At 45.1% G+C, this 18,672-nt stretch overlaps 1 long non-coding RNA gene across 1 annotated transcript; it reads left to right on the forward strand.

Moving 5' to 3' along the window:
• The first annotated feature begins 256 nt into the window (after nucleotides 1-256).
• LOC310647745 lies at nucleotides 257-6,337 on the forward strand. The gene is made up of 3 exons (XR_014493927.1): nucleotides 257-325; nucleotides 1,963-2,158; nucleotides 6,273-6,337. It is a non-coding gene; the product is annotated as an uncharacterized lncRNA (long non-coding RNA).
• The last annotated feature ends 12,335 nt before the right edge of the window (nucleotides 6,338-18,672 follow it).

Consider the following 18,672-nt stretch of genomic DNA (forward strand, 5'->3'; position numbering starts at 1 on the left):
GCTTGTTTTCTTGCAGACGTTTCATGACCCAACTAGGGAACAACATCAGTGCTAGAATGGAGTAGAGTTTGCAAAAAGGAGGAGGAAGAGGAGGAGGAAGAAGAGGAGGAGGAGGAGGAGGAGGACTGTGGGGTCCTTGGTTCTCCCTGAGCTTGCTTGTTTTTTTGCAGACCTTTCATGACCCAACTAGGGAACAACATCAGTGCTAGAATGGAGTAGAGTTTGGAAAGAGGAGGAGGAGGAGGAGGAGGAGGAGGAGGAGGAGGAGGAGGAGGAGGAGGAAGAAGAAGAAGAAGAATATTTGGGCATTGTGTTCCCTCCCCGAGTAAGAATTCACCTCTTATTTTAAAAACATCCTGCTTCATTTCAACAAAAAGGGCGTTTTCCTTTTTTCCTTTTGCAGTTTTAATTCTTTCTTAATAATTGTTATTATTTAGATAATGACTGTTTTACATTTTTAGCATTTTATTGGCTCGCTGTACATCACCCAGAGCGCCTTTCCGTGAAATGGGCCCTACAGAAATTTGATTAATAAATAAGACACTTCAACTGCACTGTATTACCCAGAGTCAGGAAGATGGCTCCCGGTTTGCTAAAAAACATCGATTTAATTATTTCTCTCATCCGTTGGAGGTCATTTGGAGACCAGCCATCTAAAGTCCTACTTCTGGAACAAAGAGCAGGTGATCGGTATTGGGTGACATCTATCCACATGGCAGAGTCTGAAGGAGCAGAAGTCTGCAAACTTCCTTACATTGCAAAATACATAGGAAAAGACAAATTAGCTGAACTGCTTGCTACCTTTGCTGCATTCCAATATTTGAGGAGCCAAACTATTCTCCAAAGCACCAGAAGGCAGGACGAGAAACAACGGATGGAAACTGACCAAAGAGAGAAGCAACCTGGAATTAAGGAGAAACTTCCTAAAAGTGAGGACAATGAACCAGTGGAACAGAAGTTGCCACCAGAAGTTGTGGGTGCTCCATCACTGGAGATTTTTTTTTTATTGAAGAGTTTTACAAAAACAAAATTTTACAATATATCCCCAAATCCCTCCCACCCCAAACCCACCCACTTCCCCCCCCACTTCCCAGAGCTAAATACAGGATTATAGTTACAATAATCATATTCTAAATAAAAATTGTGCATAATATACAATTAACCAAATTCATAATGCGCTTTAACTCCCCTTTAATATAACTACATACAAAGTACCAATAACAATATCCCACTAAAATCTACTCATAAGCTAAATGGAACTTTTTAGTCCCATATTTGTTCTGAATATAATTTATCCATCTCCTCCAAACTGAAATATATCTTTCCTGTGAATGATCTTTCAAGTAAGCAGAAATCTTAGACATTTCTGCAAGATTCGAAACTTTAAACACCCATTCTTCTATAGTGGGCAAACTATCCTTCTTCCAATATTGTCCCACCAGTAACCGTGCTGCCGTTATCATGTTCAACATCAAGTTAGTTTCTTTAACATCACAATCTACAACAATACCCAATAAAAACAATTGCGGGGAAACATCACTGGAGATTTTTAAGAAGAGACTGGACAGTCACCTGTCTGAAATGGTGTAGGTTCTCCTGCTTGAGCAGGGGGCTGGACTAGAAGACCTCCAAGGTCCCTTCCAACTCTATTTTTCTACATTTTATGTTTCACCCAGAGTCTCATCCCCCCTTCTCTCTTTTTTTTTGGTTATCGTTTTTCTTTTTAATGTGGAAAGAGAATTGGGGTGTGAATGTCCGTAGTTATGGGCAGGAAATGATTTGGATATTTTTTTTTTAAACCCCAAATATAACTGCCTTCCCTAAGGTAAACTCTAATCTCTCAACATTGAGAGCTTATTCAGATCAAGTCTGCCCTATCCTCTGATTTTATTATTTTTGTTGTAGTTGTAAATGCCTTCGGGAGTGGAGGTTCATTTTATTTTTATTTCTTTTCCTTTTCAGAAGGCTAACCGGCCTGCTTTTAACACACGTGCCCGAGATTCTCGGTACGCAGCAATCGAGCTAGCCCTACACAAAGCACTCTGCAATTTGAATATCGATTTCTGAAGGTTTACTTTGCTTTTCTCTCGTGATTTTTGTGCTGGCCTTGCATCGCTAATGTGACCAGGCCTGATCAAGGAATATCCTTATTGGCCAGGTAAGTAAAAGAAAAATAATAATAATGCAGAATTGCTGAGTTTAGAAGAAGAAGGGAAAAAAAACTTTCCTCTCTTAGCCAGCTCTCCTGCATTTGATAAAAATGCACAGGCAGGAATCCAAAAGTTCCAGGTCTGCTGCTGGAATCTCTACATTTTTCCCCACTCAATAATTGAGGGCCACCCTCCTGACACTCCATAGAATAGAATAACAGAGTTGGAAGGGACCTTGGAGGTCTTCTAGTCTGACCCCCTGCTCAGGCAGGAAACCCTATCCCTTGGTGGAGCAGTGGGCTAATGCCTCCTTAAGTAACACCAGCTGCCTGCAATTAGTGCAGGTTCGAGTCCCACCAGGCTCAAGGTTGACTCAGCCTTCCATCCTTCCCAGGCAGGTAAAATGAGGAGCCAGATTGTTGGGGGCAATTAAGCTGACTTTGTAATAATGCCGCTTGGGGTGTGTGTGAAAGCCCTAATAAGCAGGCATATACATAGAATGAAGGCTACTGCTAAGCTTGTAAGCCGCCCTGAGTCTTCGGAGAAGGGCGGGATATAAATGGAATTAAAATTAAAAAAAATTAAAAAAAAATTCAGACAAATGGCTTGTCGAATCTCTTCTTAAAAACTTCCAGTGTTGGAGAATTCACAACTTCTGGAGGCAGGTAGTTCCACTGGCTAATTGTTCTGACTGTCGGGAAATTTCTCCTTAGTTCTAGGTTGCTTCTCTCCTTCTCTTCTCTCCATCTATTGCTTCTTCTCCTGCCTTCAGGTCCTTTGGGGGCAGCCCCTGAGATATTGGAAGACCGCTATCATGTCTCCCCTGGTTCTTCTCTTCATTAAACTAGACACACCCAATTCCAGCAACCATTCTTCATATGTTTTAGCCTCCAGTCCCTTGATCATCTTTGTGGCTCTTCTCTGTACTTTTTCTAGAGTCTCAACATCTTTTTTTACATTCTACAACCTAGAACTAAAGAGAAACTTCCTGACAGTTAGAACAATTAACCAGTGGAACAACCTGCCTCCAGAAGCGGTAAAGGCTCCAACACTGGAGGTTTTTAAGAAGAGACTGGACAGCCATTTGCCTGAAATGGTATAAGGTTTCCTGCCTGAGCAGGGGGTTGGACTAGATGACCTCCAAGGTCCCTTCCAACTACTACTTCTTCTTCTTCTTCCACTTCTTCTTCTTCTTCTTCTTCTTCTTCTTCTTCTTCTTCTTCTTCTTCTTCTTCTTCTTCTTCTCCTCCTCCTCCTCCTCCTCCTCCTCCTCCTCCTCTTCTTCTTCTTCTTCTTCTTCTTCTTCTTCTTATTATTATTATTATTATTATTATTATTATTAATAATAATAATAATAATAATAATAATAATAATAATAATAATTGTTATTGTTATTATTGTTATTGTTATTATTATCGTGGTGACCAAAACTGGATGCAGGATCCCAAGTGTGGCCTTACCAAGACCTTGTAAAGTGGTATTAACACTTCACGTGATCCTGATTCTATCCCTCTGTTCATGCAGCCCAGCACTGTGTTGGCTTTTTTGGCAGCCGCAGCACACGGCTGGCTCCTATTTAAGGGATCGTCCACTAGGACTCCGAGATCCCTCTCATAGTTATTACTATTTAGCGAGATACCACTTATCCTGTACTTGTGCATTTGGTTTTTCTTGCCTAAATGTAGAGCATTACTTTTTTCACCGTACAAGGTCCCCAAAGTGGCATCTCCCTTGCTCACAGCTTGCTCAAAGTGGCATCTCCCTTGCTCACAGCTCGGCCGAGGCCTTAGTGGAAGCCTGGGAAAGGACGGCCACTGAGGCCCTTGACCGAGTTGTACCCCTGCGGCCCCTGACCCGGTGCAGATCCCGTCGAGCTCCATGGTTCTCTGCGGAGCTCCGGGAGATGAAGCGTCGGAGACGGGGCCTAGAGAGCGGTTGGAGGTCCAGCCGATCCGAACCCGACCGATTGCGACTAAGAGCCTATATTAGGTCTTATCTCGCTGCAATTAGGGAGGCGAGGTCCAACCACTTCGCCACCCTTATTGCGTCCGCAGATAATCGCCCGGCTGCCCTGTTTAGGGTGACTCGCTCCCTCCTAAATCAGGAGGTGAGGGAGGATCCCTTGCAGGGACGTGCCGAGGAGTTTAACCAACATCTGTCGGACAAAATCGCTCGGATTCGGACCGGTCTGGACTCTGACTGGGCAGAGTCTGACAATCAGGACACGGGTGGTCTTGTCGATATCACCTGGGAGGAGTTTGATTCTGTGACTCCGGAGGAAGTGGACAGGATCATGGGGAGGCTGAGCACCACCACATGTTTACTGGACCCGTGCCCTTCCTGGCTGGTCTATGCAGCCCGGGAGAGGACACGCAGCTGGTTCCAGGCAGTTATATCGGCTTCTTTGAGTGAGGGTATCTTCCCCGCCGTCTTGAAGGAGGCGGTGGTGAGGCCTCTCCTCAAGAAGCCTGCCCTGGACCCGGCTGTATTGAACAACTTTCGTCCTGTCTCCAACCTTCGCTTTCTTGCGAAGGTTGTTGAGAGTGTGGTGGCGCATCAGCTCCCTCTGGTCCTGGATGAAGCGGATTATCTAGACCCGTACCAATCGGGTTTCAGGCCCGGGCACAGCACGGAGACGGCATTGGTCGCGCTGGTGAATGATCTCTGGAGGGCTCGGGACAGGGGGCATTCCTCTGTCCTAGTCCTATTAGACCTCTCGGCGGCTTTCGATACCATCGACCATGGTATCTTGCTGCGGCGTCTCAGGGGATTGGGAGTGGGAGGCACAGTTTTACAGTGGTTCTCCTCCTATCTCTTGGGACGTTCGCAGTCGGTGTTGGCAGGGGGGCAGAGGTCGACCGCGAGGTCTCTCATTTGTGGAGTTCCTCAGGGGTCGGTCCTCTCGCCTCTCCTGTTCAACATCTACATGAAGCCGCTGGGTGAGATCATTCGTGGCTTTGGAGTTGGGTATCATCAGTATGCTGATGATACCCAACTTTTCTTTTCGACCCCAAACCACCCCAGTGATGCCCTCAACGTGATGTCCCGTTGCCTGGAGGCGGTTCGGATCTGGATGGGGAGGAACAGACTCCAGCTCAACCCCGACAAGACTGAGTGGCTTTGCATACCTTCATCCCGGGTTTATTCGGACATTCCACCTCTGGCTATGGGGGGTGAACTATTACCCCCCGTAGATAGGGCTCGCAACTTGGGGGTCCTCCTAGATTCACGGCTCACCTTGGAAGACCATATAGGAGCTGTGACTAGGGGGGCCTTCGCACAGGTTCGCCTGGTGCGTCAGTTGCGGCCCTATCTTAGCCGGGATGATCTATGCACGGTCACTCATGCGCTCGTGTCCTCTCGTCTGGACTACTGCAACGCTCTCTACATGGGGCTGCCCTTGAGGACCACCCGGAAGCTCCAACTGGTACAGAATGCAGCCGCGAGAGTGGTGTTGGGAGTCTCCCGATACTCCCACGTTACGCCTCTGCTCCGTGAGCTGCATTGGTTGCCAGTTGTCTTCCGGGTGAGATTCAAGGTACTGGTAACGGTGTTCAAAGCACTCCATGGCATGGGGCCGGAGTACCTCAGGGAACATCTGCTGCCGGCATCAAGCTCCCTGCGCCCTGTGCGTTCCCACAGAGAGGGCCTCCTCAGGGTGCCACCGATCAGAGAATGTCGATTGGTGGCCCCCAGGGGGAGATCCTTCTCTGTGGGCGCTCCGGAGCTGTGGAATCAGCTACCGGTAGAGCTCCGGATGGCGCCCGATCTTCGCTCCTTTCGTCGCGATCTTAAGACATTTCTGTTTGTACAAGCTGGCCTAGCCTGATGGGGATTGCTGGGGTTGTTTTATCTTTAGTCTTTTAATTTTTCTTGGGGTTTTTAGCGCTGTATTTCTATTGTTTTTAACTAGGGCAATTGTTTAATCTTTTTTTAATGTTTGTATTTGCTATTTTATTCTGCCCTGTGAACCGCCCTGAGTCCTCAGGGAGAAGGGCGGTATATAAATGTTATTAAATTAAATTAAATCTTGAAACATAAAAGGTATAATGAAGCTGCCAAGCAGGGCTGGGGTCCCATTCAACCCCTCATCCTTCAATCTTTTTTTTTCCCCCACTTCAGTTTAGATCCTTCCTCTGAAACGAAGACTCAGGAACCTGATTTGTTGTCTTCCAACGCTAGGACTATTTAAAACATTCCTAACCTCCTTGGGAGTGGCCCGTCTTTTCAGTTGTGTAAGCTAAGTACTTTAATTTTTTTAAAAAAAGCGGTTTAAAGACTATTCACGGGGCCTTCACTTTTGCAAGAACGGAGAATTTTGCAGAAGAGGAAGGAGAGAAGAAATAATTAATCTCAACCAGACTTCGTGGAAGCAAACCAATTTTCTAATTTTCATTAACTGGTCAAGATGACTACTGTTTTTAAAGCAAGGCCAAAACCCTAAGCAGCATTTAATTGGAAAAAGATATTTCCATGCTCTTCTCTGGATTTGGATTAGGAAGAGAATGGGAGAGGCTGGCTAGTCTCTTTTATTGCAAGTCCAAAACCAGTAACAGATGGATGTCGCTTGATGGGAACAACGTTACTACATTCCCTTCATTCCCCACATCCAGAAGTAGCACTGCAGATCACAGCAAATTCTTCCAAATTTCTCCAGCAGCTTCTGACCTTCCATGCCTACCATTTTCGCAGTCATCAAAAATTGCGTCAGAGCCGTGTGCACCACAAGAAAGATCAGAATAACAGAGTTGTTATTAGGTCATGTAGTCCAACCCCCTGCTCTGGAGGGAAACCCTGTCCCATTTTAGACCAATGGCTGTCCAGTCTCTTCTTAAAAACTTCCAGTGTTGGAGCATTCACCGCTTCTGGAGGCAAGGAGTTCCACTGGTTAATTGTTCTCACTGTCAGGAAGTTTCTCCTGAGTTCTAGGTTGCTTCTCTCCTTGACTAGTTTCCATCCGTTGCTTCTTGTCCTGCCTTCAGAAAGTGCTTTGGGGAATAGGTTGACCCACCTCTTCTTTGGGGCAGCCCCTCAAATACTGAAACATTGGTATCACCTCATCCCTGGTTCTTCTTTTGACTAGATTAGGTAAAGGTAAAGGTTCCCCCGCACATGCATGCTAGTCGTTTCCGACTCTAGGGGCCGGTGCTCATCTCCGTTTCAAAGCCGAAGAGCCAGCGCTTGTCCGAGGACGTCTCTGTGGTCATGTGGCCGGCATGACTAGACGCCAAAGGCGCACGGAACGCTGTTCCCTTCCCACCGGAGTGGTCCCTATTTTTCTACTTGCATTTTTACGTGCTTTCGAACTGCTAGGTTGGCAGAAGCTGGGACGCGTAACAGGCGCTTACTCTGTTAATGCGGCACTTGGGATTCGACCTGCCAAACTGCCGACCTTCTGATCGACAGGCTCAGCATCCTAACCCACTGAGCCACCGCGTCCCTTTCTTCACTAGATTAGACATACCCAATTCCTGCAACTGTTCTTCATATGTTTTAGCCTCCAGCCCCCTAGTCATCTTTGTTGCTCTTCTCTGCACTTCTTTTTCTAGAGTCTCAACATCTCTGAGGCATCTTCTTTGATCAAGAAAGGTCTCTGCTGGTTCTTGGTCTCCTGTGAGTCAAAAACCAAGTGCCCCCTTGCTTTCCCTATAGCCGTGGTGGCGACCCTATGGCACGTGTGCCACAGGTGGCACGCAGAGCCTTTTCTGTGGGCACGCACGCCGTCGCCCCAGTCCTAGGCCTTCAGCTGGGTTTTATAAACCCTTTTTGCTTTAGGCCTCCCCCCGCCATGTGCAACAACAAAAAAAAGGTTCAATCAATCAATTTCAACTTCTCGCGGGGAAAAAAAAATCTCGCAAAGTTGGAATTGATTGGTTGAACTTTTTAGTCCCACCCAGTCTGCTGTTACCACTGCAGCCACGCCCACCCAATGGGCCACATCCACCCAATGGGCCACGCCCACCCGGCACCCGATGATACATAAGTGGGTTTGGGGTTGCCGTTCGGGCACTCGGTCTCTCAAAGGTTCGCCATCGCTGCCCTATAGCATTTCTAGCAGGATCTCTGCAGTTGTCAGATGTTGAGAGTTTGGGGGAAAAAAATCAGAGAAGAGCAACTAAGATGATACAAGGCCTGGAGGCTAAAACCTACCAAGAACGGCTGCGGGACTTGGGTTTGGCCAGTCTAGAGAAAAGAAGAAAGAGGGGAGACAGGATAGCAGCGTTCGAGTACTTGAGGGGCTGCCACAAAGAAGAGGAAGGGGTCAAACTATTCTCCAGAGGGAAGGACGAGAAACAAGGGTTGGAAACTGATCCAAGAGAGAAGCAACCTGGAACTAAGGAGAAACTTCCCAACAGGGAGGACAATCAACCAGTGGAACGGAAGTTGCCTCCAGTTATGGTGGGCGCTCCATCATGGGAGGTTTTTAAGAAAAGACTAGAGAATCATCTTTCTGAGATGGTGTAGGTTCTCCTGCTTGAGCAGGGGGCTGGACTAGAAGACCTCCAGGGTCCCTTCCAGCTCGGCTATTCTAGTTTCGGGAAAGCTGCCCGTCATCCGTGCTCACAACTCACAGCCTCGCCCAGGGGAAGCATGTGACGGGTTCCGCACACCTGCCAGGCTGCTATTGAGACAGTAAGCAAGCCGAACAAAAGGGGACTCTGCCAGCCCATAATGATTTGGATGTGAATGTCTCCTGCTGACATGTGGGTGGGAAAGCTTTCTTCTCTGGATGACCTTTGCTTTGAGGATGCTGGCTGAGCAAAGAAGACTGTCCTGCTTTTCTTCTCTGAAGGATGCGACTTTGAACAAAACGAAGACCCACAAACACACACAGACACACACACACACATACAGAGAGAGAGAGAGAGAGAGAGAGAGAGAGAGAATCACAGATGAGGAAAAAGAAGAAAGCTGAAGTCTCATTTCTCCTGCTGTATTTCGCCGCTTAAGGAACAAGATGCCCACAGACACACACACACACACACACACACATTCACACACACAAACACACACACACACACACACACACACACACACAGTCACAGATGAGGGAAAAGAAGAAAGCTGAAGTCTCATTTCTCCTGCTGTATTTCGCCGCTTAAGGAACAAGATGCCCACAGACACACACACACACACACACACATTCACACACACAAACACACACACACACACACACACACACACACACACACACAGTCACAGATGAGGGAAAAGAAGAAAGCTGAAGTCTCATTTCTCCTGCTGCATTTTGCCGCTTAAGGAACAAGATGCCCACAGACACACACACACACACATTCACAAACACACACACACACACACACACACAGACACACACAGAGTCACAGATGAGGAAAAAGAAGAAAGCTGAAGTCTCATTTCTCCTGCTGCATTTCGCCGCTTAAGGAACAAGATGCCCACAGACACACACACACACACATTCACAAACACACACACACACACACACACACACACACACACACACACACAGACACACACAGAGTCACAGATGAGGGAAAAGAAGAAAGCTGAAGTCTCATTTCTCCTGCTGCATTTCACATCTTAAGGAACAAGATGCCCACAAACACACATTCAGAAACACACACACACACACACACACACACACACACACACAGACACACACACACACACAGACACACACAGACTCACAGATGAGGGAAAAGAAGAAAGCTGAAGTCTCATGCTACATGAGACTCTCCTGCTACATTTTGCATCTTAAGGAACAAGATGCCCACAAACACACACACAAACACACACACACACACACACAGAGTCACAGATGAGGAAAAAGAAGAAAGCTGAAGTCTCATTTCTTTCAAGAGCTACGTGCGACTCCTTTTGTGACCGAAACGCTTTACGTCTCGCCACTGTGCCAAGGATCGTTGGCTCTTTTCTAGCCAGGGCATCTTTCCCACCTGCTGGGGTTCCCCCACTGATGGATACCGTCAGTGCTTTTTTTTGTAAAAGAAAAAGGTGCCGGAACTCACACACGTCACACAACCCGCCTTTCCTACCCTACAAGGTTCCATCCCAAAAAAGGTGCCGGAACTCCGTTCTGGGCGTTCTATGAGAAAAAAGCCCTGGATACCGTAAATCAAAGCGGAGCTCCGTTCTTCAACGCAAGGCAATCAAGAGCTCACCCGGAAGAGATTTCGGCCTACGGAGTATCGCTCTCCTCTGCCCCATGTTTTGGAGAAGGCCTCTCTTTTGCTCCTGGCCGTATCACTCCATCGTTCAGGATCCAAAAAGATCTCGACAGACTCGAACAAGGGGTCCTATCCCGACCAAATGAAATTTAATGTGGAGAAAAGCTTTTTTTACGCTTGGGCAAAGGGAAAGCAAAGGTACAAACAGAGATTAGGGCGAAACCTGGCTCAGAAACGGTAACGGGGAGAGGGACCTGTGAGTCCCAGTGGACGATCCCTTAAAGATGAGCTGGTTGTGTGCGGCGGCAGCCGGGGAAAAAAACCTTAACGCAATCCTGGGTTGTATAAACAGAGACGTAGAATCAAAATCACGAGAAGTATTAGTAGTGCTTTACGTAAAACCCTAGTAAGGCCACACCTGGAATACGGCAGCCAATTGTGGTCACCGTATCACAAAAAAAAGATGTTGAGACTTTGGAAAAAGTTCAGAGAAGAGCAACTAAGATGGTTAAAAGCCTGGAGACTAAAATGCATGAAGAGCATTGCGGGATTTGGGAATGGGCAGTCTAGAGAAAAGAAGGACCGGGGAGGGGGCATGATAGCAGCCTTCTAATATTTGAGGGGCTGCAGCACTGGACACCCCCCTCCCAATTCTGTGTTCTCTCCTTCCATAAGGTTAGGATCCATATGAGTATTATTCTATTCTATTCTGTTCTGTTCTGTTCTGTTCTGGTCTGGTCTGGTCTGGTCTGGTCTGGTCTGGTCTGTTGTTATGTTCTGTTCTGTTCTATTCTATTTTATTCTAATTTTATTCTCTATTCTATTCTCTATTCTATTCTAATTATTTCATTCTCCTATTCTATTCTATTCTGTTCTGTTCTGTTCTGTTCTGTTCTAATTTTATTCTCTATTCTGTTCTGTTCTGTTCTGTTCTATTCTATTCTATTCTATTCTATTCTATTCTATTCTATTCTAATTATGTCATTCTCCTATTCTATTCTATTCTATTCTGTTCTAATTTTATTCTCTATTCCTATTCTATTCTATTCTATTCTATTCTATTCTATTCTATTCTATTCTATTCTATTCTATTCTATTCTTCTCTATTCTATTCTAATTATTTCATTCTCTATTCTGTTCTAATTTTATTCTCTCTTCTCTTCTCTTCTCTTCTAATTATTTCATTCTCTATTCTCTTCTATTCTAATTTTATTCTCTATTCTATTCTATTCTATTCTATTCTATTCTGTTCTGTTCTGTTCTGTTTTAGTCTATTCTATTCTATTCTGTTCTATTCTATTCTATTCTATTCTATTCTATTCTATTCTATTCTATTCTATTCTATTCTATTCTATTCTATTCTATTCTATTCTATTCTATTCTTTTCATTCTCCTATTCTATTCTATTCTATTCTGTTCTGTTCTGTTCTGTTCTGTTCTATTCTAATTTTATTCTCTATTCTATTCTATTCTATTCTATTCTATTCTATTCTATTCTATGCATTATTTTTTTTCATGTCAAGCCTGATGATCCTTGCAAATATGCATCCAGCAGCATCTCATTATAGACTTTCTCAAAGCCTCTGACTCATTCATCTAACACAGGGAGAAGATTGGGGGGGAATCTCAATGCCCAAAGAATAGGGAATGATTCCGTGACTGCATTTGTTTAGGATGGAGGCAAATTAAAAGGGAAGGGAAGTCCCCTTCTGCATTGGTAAGCAGGCGTCGTCGGTTCACCTGGTAGGACGCAGGGTGAATGAAATTCTCTTCCTTTCCAAGGGGAATCAGGATAAGAGCTGAACAAAGGTTGTTTCTGAGTCTTCCTCCATGAATAAAAGACATCGCCTCTGGGTGGTCTCTCTTGGTCCTTGTTAGAAAAGTTGAGCGGTCTCTTCTCCCATGGAAATGAAAGGGAAATCGAGCTGCATTTTGTTCAAGCAAGCGAGCTACCCTCCTTCATACGCAGAGGAAGCCAACGCCTTCCCCCATTCCAACTTGGTAGGAGCTTTAGGAGAAAATCGGAAATTCAGAAGGACACTCCAGATGGTGACTTTCTGTGCTCTACATTCCGCGTTAGAACAGACTTCAGGAAGGAGAGAAAGCAGCGAAATAGTCATTACTGTGCGGCGTGGGTAAAAGGCTGCAGCGCTGAACTGTCATGTGTGACCTTCATTAGATGAACACAATCCCCCAAACCAAGAAAGTCATTATGAATGGGGAAGAGAAGGCTTCCTTTATCTCACAACATCTCTCCTTTGGGGTGGGGTGGGGGGGTGGGGGTTGGGTCTCGGAGGCTCTGTTCTAGAAATGCGTTTCAGAAATCCAGCTTGAAGAAACCAGGGCTCCTTACAAAGCCTCCCAGGTGAGGAGAAATTCTAATGGAATATTTTATAGCGTTGACTTGCAATCTAAACGGCGCTGCAATCAATGTTTGAATCGTTCGTTAAAGTCGCTGATAAATAGGAGTACCTCGGTCCTTCTCCTTAACTATACAGATTCAAAGATTCACCGGAGCACCAGAGGGTTAGGAAACCGATCAAAGAGAGAAGCCACCTGGAATTAAGGAGAAACTTCCCGACAGTGAGGACAACCAACCGGTGGAACAGCTTGCCACCAGAAATCGTGGGCGTAGACGTAGACGTTTAAGCCTCTGTCTGCTTATGGCTGGACCTAATTGGGATGGCTCTGGTTTTTTTTTTCTGAAGGGAATTGCTGGGGAATATTATTAATAAGTATAGTCAAGGCTGTGGTCTTCCCAGTTGCAATATATGGCAGTGAAAGCTGGACCATAAGAAAGGCTGAGCGCCAAAAAATTGAAGCCTTTGAACTCTGGTGCTGGAGAAGACTCCTGCGAGTCCCTTGGACTGCAAGGCGATCAAACTGGTCAGTCCTAGAGGAGATCCACCCTGACTGCTCTTTAGAAGGCCAGATCCTGAAGTGGAAACTCAAATACTTTGGCCACCTAATGAGAAGGAAAGACTCACTGGAGAAGAGCCTCATGCTGGGAAAGGTTGAGGGCAGGAGAAGAAGGGGACGGCAGAGAATGAGGTGGCTGGATGGAGCCACTGAAGCAGGAGGCGTGAGACTAAATGGACTCCAGAAGATGGTAGAGGACAGGAAGGCCTGGAGGAACGTTGTCCATAGGGTCGCGATGGGTCGGACACAACTTCGCAACTAACAACAACAATTATTAATAAATCCCACTAAGCCCCTGTTGCGTGTGAGTGAGTGGGGCAGCACAAAGGGTCGCCTTGCTCAGTCATCAGAGCAGCATCTTTGAGGCCGCTGCAGTTTTGTGAGTGCCCAATTTAGACTGGAGATCCCTCCGAAACCTCTCTCTCTCGGCCTCCAGCTGATTGGAAAGCGAGTTTGACGGCAAGAGAGAAGGAAGACAGAGCATCCATCGCCACTGACGTGGGCCATCTGTTGTGATCTTTGACGTCTTTCCCACAAACACACCCATGAGAGATGAGAGATGCTTTTCCTTGGCCAGCTAAAAATCCCAGGGATCATCTGGAAGCCTTTGAAGGTGGGTCTGTTGGGGACAGGGACAGCCCTTGTGAACAGAAGAACAGAAGAACGTCTAACTCAGGGGTGTCAATTTCATTGAGGGCCGCATCAGCATTGCGGTTGCCCTCAGGGGGCCGGGTGGGTGTGGCCTGGGTGGGCGTGGCCTACTGGGTGGGCATGGCTAGAGTGCATATGGCCTATTGGGTGGGCGTGGCTAGAGTGTGTATGGCCTACTGGGTGGGCGTGGCTAGAGTGCGTATGGCCTACTGGGTGGGCGTGGCTAGAGTGCGTATGGCCTACTGGGTGGGCATGGCCAGCTTTACATCGTTGTTCGCATCAAGGGTGCCTGTGGGGGCCTGGGCAGGAGTGGGACAGATCTGAGGGTCTCTGGCAGGAGGAGGGTCTCTGGGCCAGGGCCAAGGAAGTGGGGGCCGTTCCCTCATTGTTTCCAGGATGGCTTCGCCGGCCGCATGAAACCACTTTGCGGGCCGGATCCGGCCCCTGGGTCTTGTGTTTGACATGTCTGGTCTAACTGATTATGGTGCTGGCACCGCCTGGAAACACTTCCATCCACACTCACACAAGCCCCACACCCACGGAGACCGAGTGCTTGCTGAGCAAACACTCTGCGTAGGTGGTAACTCAACCCCGCGGGGTAAAACGAATTGCAAAGCTGGAAAACCTGTGTGACACACACTCTTGAATAATAGCACGTGGTTAGGACACAGCCATCAGTAGCTTGCTCGCGATTACAGGTGCTGTGAGTTCATTTAGTGACCGTCCGAAGTTACAACGGCACTAAAAAAAAGTGACTTAAGACCAAACTTTCACACTTACAACCACTGCGACATCCCCAGGGTTAGGTGATTTGCATTCGGTTGCTTGGCAACTGACTCACATTTATGATGATTTGCAGCATCCCGGGGTCATCTGATCCCCTTTTGCGAACTTCTGACAAGCAAAACCAATGGGGTAGCAGCGATTCACTTAGCGGCCGGGTTACTAGAATAGAATAGAATAGAATAGAATAGAATAGAATAGAATAGAAAATGGAATGGAATGGAACAGAATATAGAATAGAATAGAGTAGAGTAGAGTAGAGTAGAGTAGAGTAGAGTAGAGTAGAGTAGAGTAGAGTAGAGTAGAATAGAATAGAATAGAATAGAATAGAATAGAATAGAATAGAATAGAATAGAATAGAATAGAATAGAATAATGATAGAGTAGAGTAGAGTAGAGTAGAGTAGAGTAGAGTAGAGTAGAGTAGAATAGAATTATGGGATAGGATAGAATAGAGTAGAGTAGAGTAGAGTAGAGTAGAGTAGAGTAGAGAGTAGAGTAGAGTAGAGTAGAGTAGAGTAGAATAGAATAGAATAGAATAGAATAGAATAGAATAGAGAATAAAATTAGAATAGAAGAGAATAGAGAATGAAATAATAATAGAATAGAATAGAATAGAATAGAATAGAATAGAATAGAATAGAATAGAATAGAATAGAATAGAATAGAATAGAAATAAAGAATGGAGAATAGAATAGAATAGAATAGAATAGAATAGAATAGAATAGAATAGAATAGAATAGAATAGAATAGAATAGAATAGAATAGAATAGAATAGAATAGAATAGAAAATATGGAATAGAATAGAACAGAATATCTTTATTGTCAGTGCTAGTTTATCAAGCGCGGTGGTTCACTTAACAACTGGGGCAACAAAGGTCACAAACTGGGGCAAAGCTCACTTAACAAATGTCACACTTAACAAGAGAAATTTGAGGTTCAATTACAGTCCTAAGTCGAGGACGATTCTGTAAGTGTTCTAGACTCACCTTGAGCAAGGAAAGGATGATGGAAACAGGATTGCCACGTCCCATCTATGCCCCCAAGTGGTGGCTTGTCATCATCCCCACAAATTGTCCTAACGATCCCTTCCTGGCCAAGGACCCGGTGGGGTAATGAAGGAAATAAGCTAAAGGACACACACACACCCCTTTTAGCATGCTGGATGCTCAGCGGTGGCCCTACGGATTGCTCCAGGAATTGAGGACCGAGAAAAAGCTTCTGGAAAGATTTGATACCCCTTGAATGAACAACATTTCATGTGGAGAAAATAAAGGTTCTGCACTTAAGAAGGAAAAACCAGAGGTACAAGTACAGATCGAATAGAATAGAGCTGGAAGGGACCTCGGAGGTCTTCTAGTCCAGCCCCCTGCTCAAGCAGGAGAACCTATATACCATTTCAGATAAGTGACTGTCTAGTTGCTTCTTAAAAACCTGCATGCATGGAGCGCCTACGATCTCTGGTGGCCAGCTGTTCCACTGGTTAATTGCCCTCCCTGTTAGGAAGTTTCTCTTGAATTCCAGGTTGCTTCTCTCTTTGGTCAGTTTCCATCCATTGTTTCTCGTCCTGCCCTCTGGTGCTTTGGTGAATAATGTGACCCCCTCTTCTTGGTGGCAGCCCCTCAAATATTGGAATACTGCTATCATGTCTCCCCTATTTCTTCTTTTCTTTAGACTAACCAACCTCTAATCCCGCGGCCCTTCTTCGTACGTTTTGGTCTGCAGGCCTTTGATCATCTTAGTTGCTCTTCTCTGAATTTTTTCCAAACTCTCAACATTGTGTGTGTGTGTGTGTGTGTGTGTGATATGGTGACCAAAATTGGCTGCAGTATTCCAGGTGTGGCCTTACTAGAGTGACTGTGAGAGGGACCTTGGAGTCCCAGTGAACGACCCCTTAAAGACGAGCCGGCCGTGTGCAGCAGCAGCCAAAAAAGCTAATACAATCCTGAGTTGTATAAACAGGCGCATAGAATCAAGATCACGCGAGGTATTAGTACCACTTTATAAAACCCTAGCGAGGCCACAGCTGGAATGCTGCAGCCTATTTTGGTCACCACGTTATAAAAGAAGATGTTGAGACTTTGGGAAAAAGTGCAAAGCGGGGCAACTAACGCGATTAAAGGGCTGGAGATTCAAACGGTTGCAGGATTTGGGAATGGCCAGTGTAGAGCAAAGAAGGACTAGGGGGGGACATGATAGCAGCCTTCCAGTATTTGAGGGGCTGCTACAAAGAAGAGGAGGGGGGGGGGTCAACCTAGTTTCCAAAGCACCAGAAGGCAAGACAAGAAACAATGGCTGGAAACTGAACAAGGAGAGAAATAAGGAGAATTAAGGAGAAACTTCCTAACGGTGAGGACAATTCACCAGTGGAACAGCTTGCCACCAGAAGTTGTGGGCGCTCCATCACTGGAGGCTTTTTAAGAAAAGGCTGGACAGTTTAATTTAACACAAGCGAGATTATTAAATCTTGAGGGTTATGATTTGTTATTTGGATGGCATGCATATTTATTGTATGACAAGAAGGTGGATAATGTGTTTAAGATACATATTTTAAGATATGCTCTGTTGCGAGTCTGGAAAAAGTATAGACATAAGTTAAATTATAAGATACCACTTTGGGCAATACCTAAACACGCAATAGAAAATATAAATGTTGGATTTAAACATGATGTGACTACATATAAGGAAATTTTAAGTTTTGAGAGGAATGTATGGCAATTAAAGCCATATAACATTTTAAAAGAAGAAAAGATTGTACAAACCTGGTTTCAGTATGGGCAATTACAGGCTAGATGGAAAGAGGACCATAAAACTGGTTTTTCAATGATTGATGAAAATTTGGTAAAGCAAATTAGAGATCAAGGTCAAGCACATATAAAAAGGATATATATTGCATTGATAGAAATTGATTCAGAGACGGAACTTGTTAAAGACTGTATGATAAAGTGGGCTCAGAATTTTCAAGAAGTTATTACAATGGATACTTGGGAAAAGATCTGGGTTAGAAATGTAAAATTTACGCAGGCCCAAAATTTAAGAGAGAATTTTTATAAAATGTTTTATAGGTGGCACTTAGATTCTAAAAAATTAGCAAGTATGTATCCGAACTGCCAGCCCAAATGTTGGAGGTGTGGTTGTGAGGATGCAACGTATTTTCATATATGGTGGACTTGTAAAAAGGTTAAAGCTTTTTGGATTAAAATTTGGTGGAACATGCAAAAAATATTCAAGAAAAGGATAGTTTTCTCCGCAACTGTTTTTATTGGGTATTACTACAGATACCACCGTTGTAGACACTAAGTTGATGTTGAATTTAATTACGGCAGCGAGACTTTTAGTAGCGCAATATTGGAAGAAGGAAGAACTGCTGGCTATAGAAGAATGGACTTTAAAAGTTTCCAATTTGGCGGAAATGGCAAAGATCTCAGCGTATTTGAAAGACCAATCGCAACAGAGATACATTGTGGAGTGGAGGAGATGGATTGATTATATCCAGAATAAATATGGGACTAAAAAGTTTCACTTAGCATTTGAATAAGTAGCGGATATATATGATGTATAACTAGCTTGTAGTTATTTTACTGAGAGTTAAAGTGCAATAGAATTTAATATTTTATTGTTGTTTGCATATTTTAGATTATGTTTGTTTGTATTTTTATACCCTGTATTTAGCTCTGGGAAGTCGGGGAGGGGGGGAGGGGAGGGTTGGGGAGGGTTGGGGAGAGGGGAGGGGGAGGGGGGGTTTGTATTCAAAAATGTATTGTCAAACTTTTCAATTTAAAAAAGAAAAAGAAAAAAGACTGGACAGTCATTTGTCTGAGATGGTCTAGGTTCTCCTGCTTGAGCACGGGGGCTAGACTAGAAGACCTCCAACGTCCCTTCCAGCTCTGTTCTGATCCTGATCCTGAATTAATTCTCAAACCAGGGCCCTTCCACTGCCTGCCCTCAGTCAAGCCACCTCATTCCGGAGACTCCGTCTCGCCTCCTAGAGTTGCCCCCATCAAT

The sequence above is a fragment of the Vipera ursinii genome (genome assembly GCF_947247035.1).
Source record: "Vipera ursinii genome assembly, chromosome: 16".
Taxonomy (NCBI): Eukaryota; Metazoa; Chordata; class Lepidosauria; order Squamata; family Viperidae; genus Vipera; species Vipera ursinii.